Below are 17,463 nucleotides of genomic sequence, written 5' to 3'. Positions count from 1 at the left end.
ACAGATTAAGAGGTGAAGTCCTAGGAACAGAAAAATCTAATTACTAAAAATGGACAAAAGAAATAGAAAAGAGACCCTAGGAAAGACACCATGGTAGTGGCTGTGGGAATGGAAACAAAGAATTATTTAATAATTAATATGTGAATGGATATGGGAAGCAAAGTAGTGAAAAAAGTCAAATATAACTCCAGGGGAACTAGGATGATGGCAGTAGGAACTATGTTAATGTGAACGAATATTACATTGGGAAAGGCTAATTATCTGTAAGGTGAAGCCAGAAAAGAGGGGAGAAAGATGATAAAATAAGGTACTAAGCTGACATTCAGGCCCTCATGATCTGTTCTAGTCAACCTTTTTTTTTTTTTGTTCCACTCCTATTCACCGTGTATAGTTTCTTCTAGTCACATCAAATATCTCAATGACTTTTCATTAAATGTTGTGTATGCTTTTAGTCCTCTAAGCATAGGTATGGGTCATTCTCTTGGCTTTTAAAGAATATATTCCTTCCTCTCACCTGTGCAGTGAATTATACTCATTCTTTAAAGACCAACTTCTTCAAAACTCTATCTCTGTTCTTTCTCCTTTCCCCTCCCTCAATCTACTTCTTGACTGGGAGAATTTATTACTCTCTTAAATGTATACCATAGCATTTTACATACCTCTCCATATGAACAATCACACTTTATTACTCTCCTTTGTTTATATGCCACCCTTCTAAAAACTGTTTAATTCATCTTTTAACATTAGGGGTCTAACAAAGTACGTGGTTCATAACAAGTACTTAACAAAGTATTTGTTGAATTTCTCAACTAAGACCAAGACATACACAAATCAAGTAGTCATCTTTAGAAGTCATAAAAGTAGATAAATGAACTTCTAGAAGTGAAAAATGTAAAAAATTAAGTCTTTAGTGATTTAATATATAAAATTGTGTATGCTAAATGCCATAATGTACTCTAATGTCTGTACCTACAAATCAGTGAAGAAGCATGGTTCCTTAGGTTCATTTGGCTTTCTTCTTGATATATTAACTTAAAGTTCTAAATAGGCAATGGAAATAGAATCCAAAAGTAAGTTTGACTAATAATGGGTAGGCAGTTTCTTTTGGAGGTGACAAAAATGTTCTGAAAGTAAATTTTCTGTGAATATACTTAAAACCAATGAATTGTACACTTTATAGGTGAACTCTGGTATGTGAATTATACACCGATAAAGCAATTAAAGAAAAGTAACTTAGCATTTTAATATACTGATTCTCATGTAGGAGAGAATGGAGTTGAAGTGGAGATTTTCTAACCTGCACATGAGAACTAATCTTTGTTCAGGATCTATTTGTGCAAGGCTGTTTACTTGCAGCTATGGCTTTCAAAGGTTTTTAAACAGAGAACCTCAGGACACTCTCTCAAACCAAATCTTCTGCAGAATCCTAAACATAAAATAGATACAAATCATTCATCAAATGTCTCTAGATTGATCTAGGTTACCAGAGAAAAGTGTTTGAAAACTACTAACTTAGATAATCTCATTTAATTCTCCCAGTAATACTATGAGCCAGGAATTATTAGTCCCATTTTGAAGATGAAGAAACAGACACACAGAAACATAGATTTATTCAAGGTTACCAGAGTAGTAGTAGTAGAGAGTTGAGATTCAAATCCAGGTCAGACTCCAATGTACACCACAGATAAAGAGTAGGGAAAATTACATTTTCCTCAAGTACAATTTATTGCTTCTTTTGTACATGCTTTATAAAAGAAAGTATATTTGTCAATTAGTACATATTAGGGTTTTTTTTTTTTTTTTGGTAATACACATAATTTATATATATGGGGTAAAAGGTTATTTTGGCCAGATATATAGTATCTAGAGATCCTTTCTCAATTTCTTGGTGTAAAGGTAAATACTAAGAGAAAAGACTTCTGTAATCCCAAAGATTAATTCTTATACAATATGAGTTCAAAGGAGAATACAATTTGGATAAAAATAGTTACATGGAAAACAGACAAATTAAAAATATAAAATAAAATAACAACGTCAAGATAATAAACAGATTTTTGGTAATTTCAATAAATATCAAGAATAAATAATAAGGGATTATAGAAAACCAAAGGACTATGAATGGAACACAAATTACATCTAGTGAATATAAACTCTGAAAGTCATGAAGTTTTCAAAAATCCCTTTAAAAGGGCTAAGTGAAAAATCTGGTTTTTAAAAAAATTCTAGTGCTTTTCTCTCAATTTCAGAGGTATCAGTGGAAAATCAGCTAGATGTTTTTCACTTTTCAGTACACTACCTCAACATTTATATTAACATCACACACACACACACACACACACACACACACACACACTTGGTGACAGCCTATTGGGTTTGAAAAGAACAAAAGGGGGCACTTTTATTTTTATTTTTTAAAAAAATTATTTAAATTCAATTTGTCAACATATAGTATAACACCCAGTGCTCATCTCATCATGAAGAAGGGGGCAATTTTAAAAACTAGCTTGTCCCTTCACTCACAAAAATGGAGAACTCTTAAGAGTCATCTGGGATGTAAAAGTAGTATTTATATTTTGTCTTTTGAAAATCCATTTGGGGGATATTTGTCAGATGACAGCACAGGGCATGAAATGAATTCCTTTCTCCTTTCTATAACTGTGGGGAAGTCTTCCTTCTCTTAACCATTCTTCTTTCCATTCTAGTTACAAACACCACCATTCTGGTGCTCCCTGCTCACTACAATTCTCACTCCTCACCTCAGTCTATGACTGCTTGATGACAAAGTCTAGAGTAGTATTTCTTGGTCTTTCCCTCTTTTTCAAGCCCCAATTTGATCCCCTACCACAAATCAGCAGTGAAAGTAAAGGTAAGAAAGAATTTGAGTTGGGGCACCTGGGTGGCTCAGTCGGTTAAGTGTCTGACTCTTGATGTCAGCTCAGCTCTTAAACTAAGGGCATGAGTTCAAGGCCCATGCTATCCCATGCCCAGCATGGAGCCCACTTAAAAAAAAAAAAAAAGAAGAAAAAGAAAAGCAGAAGGATTAGAATTATACTTCCTTTTACTATTATGAATCTCAATATTCCCTACTTCTCAGAGGGGAGGGAAGGGATGATAAGCCCTTCTCTGTTCAAAGACAGTATTAGAAATATCCCACATGATGAATTAAACATCATTGGGAAGAACATGGATTTATACATCACATTTTATCTACAGGAAAGTATAGCCTAAGCTAAGATCAACTTAGAACTATATATTTAGAATACAACCTATATCTAAGTTGAAGATCATTTATAACCTAGCCTTGCCTGTTTTTTCTTTCTTTTTTACATGTTTAATACCTATCATCTTTTAGTGCTGTATTTGGATATCCCATCCCCAGGATGGGTAACATTTGTACACTGTATTATAATAGTCTGCAGTTGGTCTGTTACTAGAATATAAACTCCTTGTGACTATTTATTTATTACTATATGTCCTGTCCCCTGCAAGGTAACTGGAATTCTCCAAATCTTAACTGCTTTTATGATAAAACAAAATAGTATGTTAACATATTTTCCATTATTTGGGGGTACATGTTGCATTTCATACTGGTGGATCAGAATGGGTTTGGTGTCATAAAAAATTATGTGGTACAAAACCCAGATAATACATTAATTATCTTTGAAGGTGTTCTATAACACAGATGGATGAATATATTTACTCTGACATACTTGTTCAAATGACAGAGTAACTCAGAAATCTTGAATAAAATTCATCCTTATACCTCTACCTCATTTCTATGCAGTGATGGACACTGACTGCATTGTCAGGGTGAGAAATTTGGTTAGGATCTTCAATTTTTATGACAGGCTATCAATCTTACAACTTGATTATGTCATTTTCAAATAGATGCATTTTTCTCTCAACTAAAAACATTGAATTTCTAGCATTTCAGCCACAAATTAAAATAGGTAACTTTAACTTCTCTGCTATCTAATCCTTACCAAAAGCCCAACTGAAAAAAAAAGTAGTAACATATTTAAAGTGCAGACTTTCCACTCTAGATACCAAAATGTTATAAATTGAGACCTTACTACATTGGAAACTCATAAACGTGTCCTAATTAAATTATATATATATGTGTGTGTGTGTGTGTGTGTGTGTATACATATATATATATATATTTAATATTTTATTTTAGAGAGGGAGGGAGAGAGTGTGAGCACACGTGAGTGGAGGGAAAGGCAGAGAGAGGGAGGAGAGAGAACCTCAAGCAGACTCCCTGCTGAGCTCAGAGCCAGATGCAAGAGGGTGGGAGCTGGAACCCATGACCCTGAGATCATGACCCTAAGATCATGACATGAGCTGAAATCAAGAGTCAGACACCCAACTGTCACCCAGGTGCCCCTGAATTATCTTTTAATATCACACCCTTGACTTTCATTAAAGTTGTCATATAAAATCTAAGAGTGTAGCTGATATTAATATACTATATCATTACATCACTCAATTTATTCTAGATAAAGCCCAATATGAGCAATGTATTTTGCAACATGATGCTATGGAAAGTTTGCTAGAATAAAAAATAAACTTAAATAAGTAAATAAATAAAAAAAATTTAAGATGGGGGCCTGGCTGGCTAAAGTCATTGGAGCATGTGACTCTTGATCTCTGGGTCATGAGTTCAAGCCCCATAGTGGAAGTAGAGCTTACTTAAATAAAAAATTTAAAAATAGAATAAAAAACAAATTCTCTTTTCTGGTAAGAAGTTCCCCTCCCCCCTCAACTTAATCACATCTCTCTCTCTTTAAAATCTTGGTTGCCTGAAACTACAAAGCCAAATTTAAGAATTATCACTATAGGAGGGGAGGGGCAAGATGGCAGAAGAGTAGGGTCCCCAAATCACCTGTCCCCACCAAATTACCTAGAAAACCTTCAAATTTTCCTGAAAATCTACGAATTCGGCCTGAGAATTAAAGAGAGAACACCTGGAATGCTACAGTGAGAAGAGTTCGCGCTTCTATCAAGGTAGGAAGACGGGGAAAAAGAAATAAAGAAACAAAAGGCCTCCAAGGGGGAGGAGCCCCGCGAGGAGCCAGGCTGAGGCCGGGGCGAGTGTCCCCAGGACAGGAGAGCCCCGTCCTGGAGAAGCAGGAGCTGCACCAACCTGCCTGGGCGGAAAGGGGCCCGCAGGGAGTTGGAGCAGGACCCAGGAGGGTGGGGATGCCCTCGGGCTCCGGGGGACACTAACAGACACCTGCGCCCGGGAGAGTGTGCCGAGCTCCCTAAGGGCTGCAGCGCGCACGGCACCCGGAGCAGCTCGGAGGGGCTCGGGGGGGCTCGGGCTGCGGCTCCGCGGAGGGGGCTGCGGGGTGGGAGCGCGAATCCAACAGCGCAGGCCCCGGAGCACAGGGCTCCGGGACACAGCCCAGGATCCGGCCTCCCCCGGGACAGGCAGAGGCCGGGAGGGCCCAGGACAGCGAGGACTCTCCTGCCCCGAGCTGAGCAGATCAGCGGCCCCGCCCCGAGCCTCCAGGCCCTGCAGAGGGCTGCAGAGGGTTACTGCGGGGGCTGACTCCAGGGCTGCAGAGCTGGCCCCGCCACTGCGGTTGTTCCTCCTGGGGCCTCACGGGGTAAACAACCCCCACTGAGCCCTGAACCAGGCAGGGGCAGAGCAGCTCCCCCAAGTGCTAACACCTGAGAATCAGCACAACAGGCCCCTCCCCCAGAAGACCAGCTAGACGGACCAGTTCCAGGGGAAGTCAAGGGACTTAAAGTATACAGAATCGGAAGATACTCCCCCGTGGGTTTTTTTTGTTTTTTGTTTTTTTGCTTTTTGATTTGTTTGCTTCCCCCACCCCCCTTTTTTTCCCTTTCTTTCTTTTTCTTTCTCTTTATATTCTTTTTTTTCTTTTTTTCTTCCTTTTTTCTCTTTTTTTCTTTTTTCTTTCCTTCTTTCTCTCTTTTTCTCCTTTTCCCAATACAACTTGTTTTTGGCCACTCTGCACTGAGCAAAATGACTAGAAGGAAAACCTCACCTCAAAAGAAAGAATCATAAACAGTCCTCTCTTCCACAGAGTTACAAAATCTGGATTACAATTCAATGTCAATTCAGAAAGCCAATTCAGAAAGCACTATTATACAGCTACTGGTGGCTCTAGAAAAAAGCGTAAAGGACTCAAGAGACTTCATGACTGCAGAATTTAGAGCTAATCAGGCAGAAATTAACAATCAACTGAAAGAGATGCAATCCAAACTAGAAGTCCTAACGACGAGGGTTAACGAGGTGGAAGAACGAGTGAGTGACACAGAAGACAAGTTGATGGCAAAGAGGGAAACTGAGGAAAAAAGAGACAAACAAAAGACCATGAAGATAGATTAAGGGAAATAAACGACAGCCTGAGGAAGAAGAACCTACGTTTAATTGGGGTTCCCGAGGGCGCCAAAAGGGCCAGAGGGCCAGAATATGTATTGAACAAATCCTAGCTGAAAACTTTCCTAATCTGGGAAGGGAAACAGGCATTCAGATCCAGGAAATAGAGAGATTCCCCCCCTAAAATCAATAAAAACCGTTCAACACCTCAACATTTAATAGTGAAGCCTGCAAATTCCAAAGATAAAGAGAAGATCCTTAAAGCAGCAAGAGACAAGAAATCCCCGACTTTTATGGGGAGGAGTATTAGGGTAACAGCAGACCTCTCCACAGACACTTGGCAGGCCAGAAACGGCTGGCAGGATATACTCAGGGTCCTAAATGAGAAGAACATGCAACCAAGAATACTTAATCCAGCAAGGCTCTCATTCAAAATGGAAGGAGAGATAAAGAGCTTTCAAGACAGGCAGAACTGAAAGAATATGTGACCTCCAAACCAGCTCTGCAAGAAATTTTAAGGGGGACTCTTAAAATTCCCCTTTAAGAAGAAGTTCAGTGGAACAATCCACAAAACAAGGACTGAATATATATCATGATGACACTAAACTCGTATCTGTCAATAGTGACTCTGAACGTGAACGGGCTTAATGACCCCATCAAAAGGCGCAGGGTTTCAGACTGGATAAAAAAGCAGGACCCATCTATTTGCTGTCTACAAGAGACTCATTTCAGACAGAAGGACACCTACAGCCTGAAAATAAAAGGTTGGAGAACCATTTACCATTCGAATGGTCCTCAAAAGAAAGCAGGGTAGCCATCCTTATATCAGATAAACTAAAATTTACCCCGAAGACTGTAGTGAGAGATGAAGAGGGACACTATATAATACTTAAAGGATCTATCCAACAAGAGGACTTAACAATCCTCAATATATATGCCCCGAATGTGGGAGCTGTCAAATATTTAAATCAATTAATAACCAAAGTGAAGAAATACTTGGATAATAATACACTTATACTTGGTGACTTCAACCTAGCTCTTTGTATACTCAATAGGTCTTCTAAGCACAACATCTCCAAAGAAACGAGAGCTTTAAATGATACACTGGACCAGATGGATTTCACAGATATCTACAGAACTTTACATCCAAACTCAACTGAATACACATTCTTCTCAAGTGCACATGGAACTTTCTCCAGAATAGACCACATACTGGGTCACAAATCAGGTCTGAACCGATACCAAAAGACTGGGATCGTCCCCTGCATATTCTCAGACCATAATGCCTTGAAATTAGAACTAAATCACAACAAGAAGTTTGGAAGGACCTCAAACACGTGGAGGTTGAGGACCATCCTGCTAAAAGACGAAAGGGTCAACCAGGAAATTAAGGAAGAATTAAAAAGATTCATGGAAACTAATGAGAATGAAGATACAACCGTTCAAAATCTTTGGGATGCAGCAAAAGCAGTCCTAAGGGGGAAATACATCCCAATACAAGCATCCATTCAAAAACTGGAAAGAACTCAAATACAAAAGCTAACCTTACACATAAAGGAGCTAGAGAAAAAACAGCAGATAGATCCTACACCCAGCAGAAGAAAAGAGTTAATAAAGATTCGAGCAGAACTCAACGAAATCGAGACCAGAAGAACTGTGGAAGAGATCAACAGAACCAGGAGTTGGTTCTTTGAAAGAATTAATAAGATAGATAAACCATTAGCCAACCTTATTAAAAAGAAGAGAGAGAAGACTCAAATTAATAAAATCATTATGAGAAAGGAGAGATCACTACCAACACCAAGGAAATACAAAAGATTTTAAAAACATATTATGAACAGCTATACGCCAATAAATTAGGCAATCTAGAAGAAATGGACGCATTCCTGGAAAGCCACAAAGTACCCAAACTGTAACTGGAAGAAATTGAAAACCTTAACAGGCCAATAACCAGGGAGGAAATTGAAGCAGTCATCAAAAAAAACCTCCCAAGACACAAGAGTCCAGGGCCAGATGGCTTCCCAGGGGAATTCTATCAAACGTTTAAAGAAGAAACCATACCTATTCTCCTAAAGCTGTTTGGAAAGATAGAAAGAGATGGAGTACTTCCAAATTCGTTCTATGAGGCCAGCATCACCTTAATTCCAAAACCAGACAAAGACCCCACCAAAAAGGAGAATTACAGACCAATATCCCTGATGAACATGGATGCAAAAATTCTCAACAAGATACTGGCCAATAGGATCCAACAGTACATTAAGAAAATTATTCATCTAGACCAAGTATGATTTATCCCCGGGACACAAGGCTGGTTCAACACTCGTAAACAATCAATGTGATTCATCATATCAGCAAGAGAAAAACCAAGAACCATATGATCCTCTCATTAGATGCAGAGAAAGCATTTGACAAAATACAGCATCCATTTCTGATCAAAACTCTTCAGAGTGTAGGGATAGAGGGAACATTCCTCGACATCTTAAAAGCCATCTACGAAAAGCCCACAGCAAATATCATTCTCCATGGGGAAGCACTGGGAGCCTTTCCCCTAAGATCAGGAACAAGACAGGGATGTCCACTCTCACCACTGCTATTCAACATAGTACTGGAAGTCCTAGCCTCAGCAATCAGACAACAAAAAGACATTAAAGGCATTCAAATTGGCAAAGAAGAAGTCAAACTCTCCCTCTTCGCCGATGACATGATACTCTACATAGAAAACCCAAAAGTCTCCACCCCAAGATTGCTAGAACTCATACAGCAATTTGGTAGCGTGGCAGGATACAAAATCAATGCCCAGAAGTCAGTGTCATTTCTATACACTAACAATGAGACTGAAGAAAGAAAAATTAAGGAGTCAATCCCATTTACAATTGCACCCAAAAGCATAAGATACCTAGGAATAAACCTAACCAAAGACGTAAAGGATCTATACCCTCAAAACTATAGAATACTTCTGAAAGAAATTGAGGAAGACACAAAGAGATGGAAAAATATTCCATGCTCATGGATTGGCTGAATTAATATTGTGAAAATATCAATGTTACCCAGGGCAATGTACACGTTTAATGCAATCCCTATCAAAATACCATGGACTTTCTTCAGAGAGTTGGAACAAATCATCTTAAGATTTGTGTGGAATCAGAAAAGACCCCGAATAGCCAGGGGAATTTTAAAAAAGAAAACCATAGCTGGGGGCATCACAATGCCAGATTTCAGGTTGTACTACAAAGCTGTGGTCATCAAGACAGTGTGGTACTGGCACAAAAACAGACACATAGATCAATGGAACAGAATAGAGAACCCAGAAGTGGACCCTGAACTTTATGGTCAACTAATATTCGACAAAGGAGGAAAGACTATCCACTGGAAGAAAGACAGTCTCTTCAATAAATGGTGCTGGGAAAATTAGACATCCACATGCAGAAGAATGAAACTAGACCACTCTCTTGCACCATACACAAAGATAAACTCAAAATGGATGAAAGATCTAAATGTGAGACAAGATTCCATCAAAATCCTAGAGGAGAACACAGGCAACACCCTTTTTGAACCCCGCCACAGTAACTTCTTGCAAGATACATCCACAAAGGCAAAAGAAACAAAAGCAAAAATGAACTATTGGGACTTCATCAAGATAAGAAGCTTTTGCACAGCAAAGGATACAGTCAACAAAACTAAAGGACAACCTACCGAATGGGAGAAGATATTTGCAAATGACATATCAGATAAAGGGCTAGTTTCCAAGATCTATAAAGAACTTATTACACTCAACACCAAAGAAACAAACAATCCAATCATGAAATGGGCAAAAGACATGAAGAGAAATCTCACAGAGGAAGACATAGACATGGCCAACATGCACATGAGAAAATGCTCTGCAACACTTGCCATCAGGGAAATACAAATCAAAACCACAATGAGATACCACCTCACACCAGTGAGAATGGGGAACATTAACAAGGCAGGATACCACAAATGTGGAAGAGGATGTAGAGAAAAGGGAACCCTCTTGCACTGTTGGTGGGAATGTGAACTGGTGCAGCCACTCTGGAAAACTGTGTGGAGGTTCCTCAAACAGTTAAAAATATACCTGCCCTACGACCCGGCAATTGCACTGTTGGGGATTTACCCCAAAGATACAGATGCAGTGAAACACTGGGACACCTGCACCCCAATGTTTATAGCAGCAATGGCCACAATAGCCAAACTGTGGAAGGAGCCTTGGTGTCCCATCGAAAGATGAATGGATCAAGAAGATGTGGTCCATGTATACAGTGGAATATTCTTCAGCCATTAGAAACGACAAATACCCACCATTTGCTTCAACGTGGATGGAACTGGAGGGTATTATGCTGAGTGAAGTCAGTCGGATAAAGACAAACATTGTATGTTCTCATTCATTTGGGGAATATAAATAATAGTGAAAGGGAATATAAGGGAAGGGAGAAGAAATGTGTGGGAAATATCAGAAAGGGAGACAGAACATGAAGACTCCTAACTCTGGGAAACGAACTAGGGGTGGTGGAAGGGGAGGAGGGCGGGGTGGGGGTGAGTGGGTGACGGGCACTGAGGGGGGCACTTGACGGGATGAATACTGGGTGTTATTCTGTATGTTGGTAAATTGAACACCAATAAAAAATTAGTTTATTAAAAAAAAAACAAAAAACAAATGACTGTGGAAAACAAGAGCCAGAGGACAGAGAAGTTCTTTAAGGGTTATGTTTGATTTTGACTTTCATTAATTATTCTCTTTGGCTGTTCCATGTACTGTTATCATAACCTACCTCAAATTTTGTAGAACTAGGTGAGGTATAAATAAATAAAATGTGAGAAGTTTATGAAAAAAAAATAAGGAATGCAAGTCGTCTCCTTTTACTCCTTATCTCAATTTGCTTCTACTCTCTGCATTTATTCTTCTGTATATTCCTGTAAGGGAAAAATTTTTATAAAATTCTCCTGGGCTTACCTATTCATATATTACACAGCATATCCTGTTTCTTGCTACTCTAGGTCTCTTTCAACGTGAAGCCAAAAAACTCACATTATTAAAATTAATCTTGGCTTTCTCAATCAATGGCTTAGGCAAAAATGTTTTTGTTTTGTTACTTTTTTATCTTATTGAAGTATAACTTGACAATATAACTGATGTAATACAAAATTTATTAAGTTTTAACATACATACACCCATAAAATCATGAACACGATCCAGATAGTGAACCTATCATTCATTATCCAGTAAAGTTTCCTTGTTGTAATGCCTCCCTTTTGGCCCTCCAACACTCTTCTCCAGGTTACCAGGCAAGCACTGATATGCATTTTGTCACTATAGATTAGCTTGCATTTTTATGAAATTTATGTAAATGCAATCATAGATGATGTACTCTTCTTTAATGTGGCTTCTTTCACTCAGTGTATTTGAGATTCATCCATATTCTTTCAATAATACCTTCCTTCTTATTGCCAAATAGTATTCCATTTTATGGAAATACTAGGATTTATTTACACAATTCAGCTCTTGGTGGACATTGAGTTGTTTCCAATTTTTGGTTATTATAATGAAGTTGCTGTGAATATATGTGTACAATAAACATAGACTATCATTTGTCTTGTGTAACTACCTAGGAATGGCATGGCTGGACCAATGACTGGTTTCTGTTTGACATTTTAAGAAACCAAGAAACTATTTTCCAAAGTGGAATACCATTTTATATTTCATGATTGATTGATTTTTAAATTTTATACATTAAAAAAAAAAAGACTATTTATTTGACAGAGAGAAAGAGCACACAAGTAGGAGGAGCAGCAGGCAGAGAAACAGGGAGAAGCAGGCTTCCCACTGAGCTAAGAGCCAGATGTGGGGCTTGATCCTAGAACTCTGGGATCATGACCCAAGCTGAAGACAGATGCTTAACTGATTGAGCCACCCAGGCACCCCTTTTTAGACATTTTAAATACACGTGTAGAGATGTCTCGTGGTTTTGCTTCCATTTTTCTACTGATTATTGATGTTGAACTTGTCATCTAGATATCTTTTTCAGATAAGTCTCTGTTTAAGTCTTTTTGCCCTTTTAATTAGGTTATTTTCTTATCAAATGTTCTGAGAAGTCTTTATTTCTTTGAATTTAACCTTTATAATTGGGTCTCAATGACAATCCTTCATCACTGCAAAAGCAGATGGCAGAGAAGTGAGAGCAAAGAACTAGAGAAAGGTAATTTCACACTTTTTATTTTTTGAGATGTGGAAAGACTCCCGAAATTCATAGTGAGAAGTTAAAGGATATTCCACTCATTTGAGAGCTATCTTTGGTCATAATAAAAAAAAACCCTTCAAGTTCTGATAGTGACTAACCTTATTTGGGTAAGAAGAGTTAAAATACAATGATAGCTTATCCACTGGGTCTTTCTATTACAGAATATATTGTCCCCCTGCCTTGAAAAGACACCAAAGTTATATGAACATTTACTTGATATATATATATATATATATATATAGAGAGAGAGAGAGAGAGAGAGAGAGAGAGATAATTTAAAATACAGGAAAGAAATGTTCTGATTTCTAGTACAGTAAAATTTCTTCCCTAATGTGATAGGGGAGTAGTGACCAGTTAATCAAAGTCAGTTACTGTAAAGAATGACAAAAAAAAAACCCCTCATGTGTTGTGTGTGTGTATATACATATATTCTGAATACTGCCTTTTAACTTAAGACCTAAAATATACAATTGTCTGTCAATCTTGATATACAATTGTCTGTCAATCTTGATGTGGGTTCAACACCTCTTCTTTGAGTACAGAGGTTTCACTGAATTTTTTATTCTTTCCTGCACAAAGCACACCTATAAGGGATCACCTATAATTTCCAGTTTTAGTTTCTTTGAAGTGGAACCAAAAAACTTCTAGACATCCGCAAAGCAATTTTAGTATTTTTCAAGATTTTCCAATTTTTAGTTAAGTTTTTCCTTTTTTAGCCAGTACTGATTTAAACAATAGTTAAATCACAATCTTCAGTAAATCTAAGGTGTATAACCTAGTTTTAAAGAAACAATCCTTCTTTCTTCTCATATAATTAGCATAAATAGACTGGAATCAAACATAAATAACTCTTAGGTAAACAAAAAATTCAATCTGTGAGGCATCCTAGCTGCCAGTTGTTAGCATGTCATAATGTGGCCAGCAGCTGCTATGTTTTATAGAAGGAATAAAAGGCATCGGTTAATTTTGTCTATTGACTGGTGGAAATCAATAAAGAGAGTTTTTATTTTTAAAGCTTATCTTCCCGTAGAAAAGAGAAGTTGAGCCAAAGAAATATAAGTACCCCAGAGGAGATGCTATAGTTAAAAGGCAGCATTGCTACCAAGGGCTGAGCCTTATTCAGAATATAGACCTAAGGCAGTACATCTGCTTGATCTATGTCTTTAGCTCTAATTCAGTACCCCTGAACTTTCTCCACAAGAAGCAGCAAAACAAAAATGAGAATTCAGCACCAATGAAGCTTCAATCCATAATAGTTTATTAACAGCTTGTTTTTTGCTGGATGTATTCAGATGAAGTGTTCAGATGTTAGAGATCTTCCTTTCAGGTGGGAGCATTAAGGGAAAGAACGCATCTTGCTATTTCTCTCATCTACTAAGACTTTTTTTTTTTTTAAGATTTTATTTATTCATCCATGAGAAACACAGAAAGAGAGAGGCAGAGACAGAGGCAGAGGGAGAAGCAGGATCCACGCAGGGAGCCTGATGCAGAACTTGATCCCGGCACCACGAGATCACGCCCTGAGCCAAAGGCAGATGCCCAACCGCTGAGCCACCCAGGTGTCCCATCATCTACTATGACTTACACATAGGTGTCTTTTCATTTTCTTAGGTATCTTCTAAAGAATACTTAATTCAGTTTGACTATGCAGGTGAGGTAACAAGAACTGAAATAAATTGTGTCTATAAAATTACTTCATCCCAGGAGCCATTTCCCAACAACCAGCAAGTGGTAAAGCCATACTTGTGTCAGAAATGAAAGAATAGCTAAAGAAGAGATTTAAAAGGTATGGAATACTCAAAACAAATGAGAATTCAACAATTCACTCTTTTAATCTATTAAACTAAAGTTAAAATCTAAAATCCTTGAATATTAATATAGGTAATAATATTTGCCAAAGTTGTTGCAAATTGATGCACTATTTCTAGCTTTCCACCAAAATACTGATTGACAGATAACTGTCATGACTTCTAAAGAAATTACTTCCTTTTAGTACTCTGTTTTAGAAAATAATCTAAGGAAATGTAAAAAAGCAGCTATGATCTAAACTTCCCAAAAGAAAAATTTGCAAAACTGCAATGAGGATGAATACCCAGAGAAATGTTCTAAGATCTCTGCATGAAAAGTCATAATATTCTTGCCAATAGTAATAAAAAATATTTACCACTTAGGTGATTAAAAGTTTACAAAGAAGTGAGGCTCAAATAGTTAACAAATTCTGGTGAAAAGAGCAAGAGACCACATAGAAAAGTACTTAATGTTAGTATTAACATTATAGCCAGAGGTACGTGGCATAGAATAGTCATAGTACAAATAACCAAGCCACTTAAAAGTAAATATTATAAGGTTGAAAATTTAATTATTATAAAAACTTTAAGAAGAAATTTTATAACTAGCAGTAATAAGCAATAATGGGAATAGAAGAATTTATATGCTAACTCTGACAAGAAATAATAACTTAAAAGAGTTGGCCAACATTACAAAGGACTTGTCATAAAAACATTTAAAATTTTCTATACTAAAAGAATTTATATCAGAATGTTTAAGAGTATGCAGCTTATTAAATACAAGTATAGACTGACATGTAAATATTTATGATAAATATGCTCCTTAATCAATGATATTTAAAGATGTTCTGATGTTGACTGGGTTTCTTAGAATGACTAAGTGAGGAACAGTATATCCTGTAGAGGACATCATTTTCCTTCTGCAAGTGATTTTATAGTATGGTTTCTTTAAATCAGACCCCGTTGAAGGGTGTTTTCCTTGAGTTACAGCAAAAAATTATCCCCAAAATGTGTAGCTTTTATATAAAGTCACTTAACACACTGAATGCCAAATTAGTTTGAACTTCTTTTATAAAGAGAGCCAAATGACCAGTTCTTAGAGCAGAAATATATGTGTCATGCATGGTAGCATGTTAAAGTCAGATAGATGGCCTCTATTACCACAAAATATTTTGAAAAACTCATAAAATCATTAGGGTAAAATTACAAACAAACATTATGAAGCATTTATACTAAATTTTGCCTTTAAACACCATTTTTCACCTAAACAGCAGTAATAGCTATCTTTCAACACCACACTTATGTCCAGAACTCAGCCATCACTCACACTCCTCAATTATCCATTTAAAACGTAAATCAGATGTCACTAATCTCCAATGACTTCCCATCATATTTAAGTTGCTATTTCTCTTGATCCCATAGTCTATCACTTTTCCCCTCCTCACCATAATCACTATTAGTCTTCTTTTACATACTTAAACATACCAACCTTGTTTCTTGTCTTAAGGCCTTTGCACTTTTTAGTTCCTCTGATGGAATGCCTGGCCCTGAGATTTTTATTAAGTCGCTCCTTGTGATTTAGGTCTCATCTCAAACATCACATTAAAGGTGATTTCTCTAACTACCTATTCCTAACCACTTAGAGTAGCCCTCTCAGCTGCTCTCCATCACCTCATATCACCCTGTTTTTTGTTTTCACATCACCTAAATGACTGAAATTATCTTGGTTTCTAATTTGGGTACTTTGTTTATTGTTACTACAATATTAGCTCCAAGAGAATAGAGAACTTGTCTTATTTCACACAAAACTTCCAGGGCCTAGCACAACACAAAATAAACATGACTGAATAAACATGACTGAATAAATCAATTACTTTAGGTAGAATTTTTTCACACCATAAGCTCTGACCTAGAGTATATTCATATAAGTCTGTAGCAAGATAATTTTGTGAAGTTTTATGAATAGGATGAAACTGTGTGCTTTCTATAGGTACAATAATAGTTACTTTGGGTTACACAAGTCAGGTTTGGTGGTAGGAGCTGAGCTTGGCATTTTCCTGGTTTTAGAACTATGAGACCTGGGGTCAGAAAATAAAATATAAGAATCAATAAACTTTACTAATGAAATACATAAGCAAAAAACCCTAAAGTCACAGAAAATCCATAGAACAGCTTAAATCTTCAAGCCCATATAGGACTATTAACTATCATAGCTTAGAATTTGTTTTTACTTCTTGTCTATTTATTTGCATGTAGCACCTAGCACCCTGCCTGGCACACAGCAAGTACTCGAAAAATGTTTAATGGATCATAAGTTCCTCAGTATATAATTACAGTTTAACAGATATAAACTAGAACTTATATTTTGTCTTGATGCAATAAATTTTTAAAAACTTTTTATATTAGATTCATTCTTCACCTTGTAAGCAAAGCCTGTCTTTCCTACTGAAGGAAATTCTCAGTATAGCTCTCTGTTGTATTTCACCTGGTTATATACATTATGTCCACAGGAGACAGTGACCTCAGGTGTTTACAGACCTGAGCAGCCTTTTCCCATTTTATAAAGATGCTACATATGGAAGGGAAAATATCATCAGCAGAGTCATCTATAAACAGCACAATTATCTATTCCTGTAGGTACATGAAAATAGCAAATATCAATCAATACTGAGAAGTGGAACAAAAGAAATTATGCATGTTTAAATTCCATGCTGCACAATGTCTATTATCCATTTGTACTGGCTCCTTCTTATTCTCTATAGCTCTTTAGATCATTAAAAAAGAAAAACATGTTTAAGTCCCCTTTCCATAAATCCAAGCTGTTATCAACATCCTTGAATTTGGAACAAGCATATTTAACTTTTTCACATTGCTTTTTGAAATGTAACATATCACATGGAAAGTAGGGGTCGGTAATAATGATGTCCTAGTGTATGGTCAATCTGTCACTGAAATTCAGCTCCATGTCCAGAGAATAAGCGACAGTAGAATACTGAAGGATTAATTAAGTCAAGGTGACTTATTATGAACAAAGTAATAAGATAATAGAACTATGATAACAACATATAGA

The 17,463-nt window shown here is 37.0% G+C and overlaps 1 protein-coding gene across 4 annotated transcripts in view; it reads right to left on the bottom strand.

Moving 5' to 3' along the window:
• Window positions 1-17,463, bottom strand: part of SCFD1 (sec1 family domain containing 1) — a 106,378-nt gene that overhangs the window by 47,359 nt on the left and 41,556 nt on the right. The window lies entirely within an intron of this gene.

This window comes from Canis lupus, chromosome 8 (assembly GCF_011100685.1).
Source record: "Canis lupus familiaris isolate Mischka breed German Shepherd chromosome 8, alternate assembly UU_Cfam_GSD_1.0, whole genome shotgun sequence".
In the NCBI taxonomy this organism is placed as follows: Eukaryota; Metazoa; Chordata; class Mammalia; order Carnivora; family Canidae; genus Canis; species Canis lupus.
Note: the sequence above shows the minus strand (reverse complement) of the source record. Positions and strands in the feature narration are given on the sequence as shown.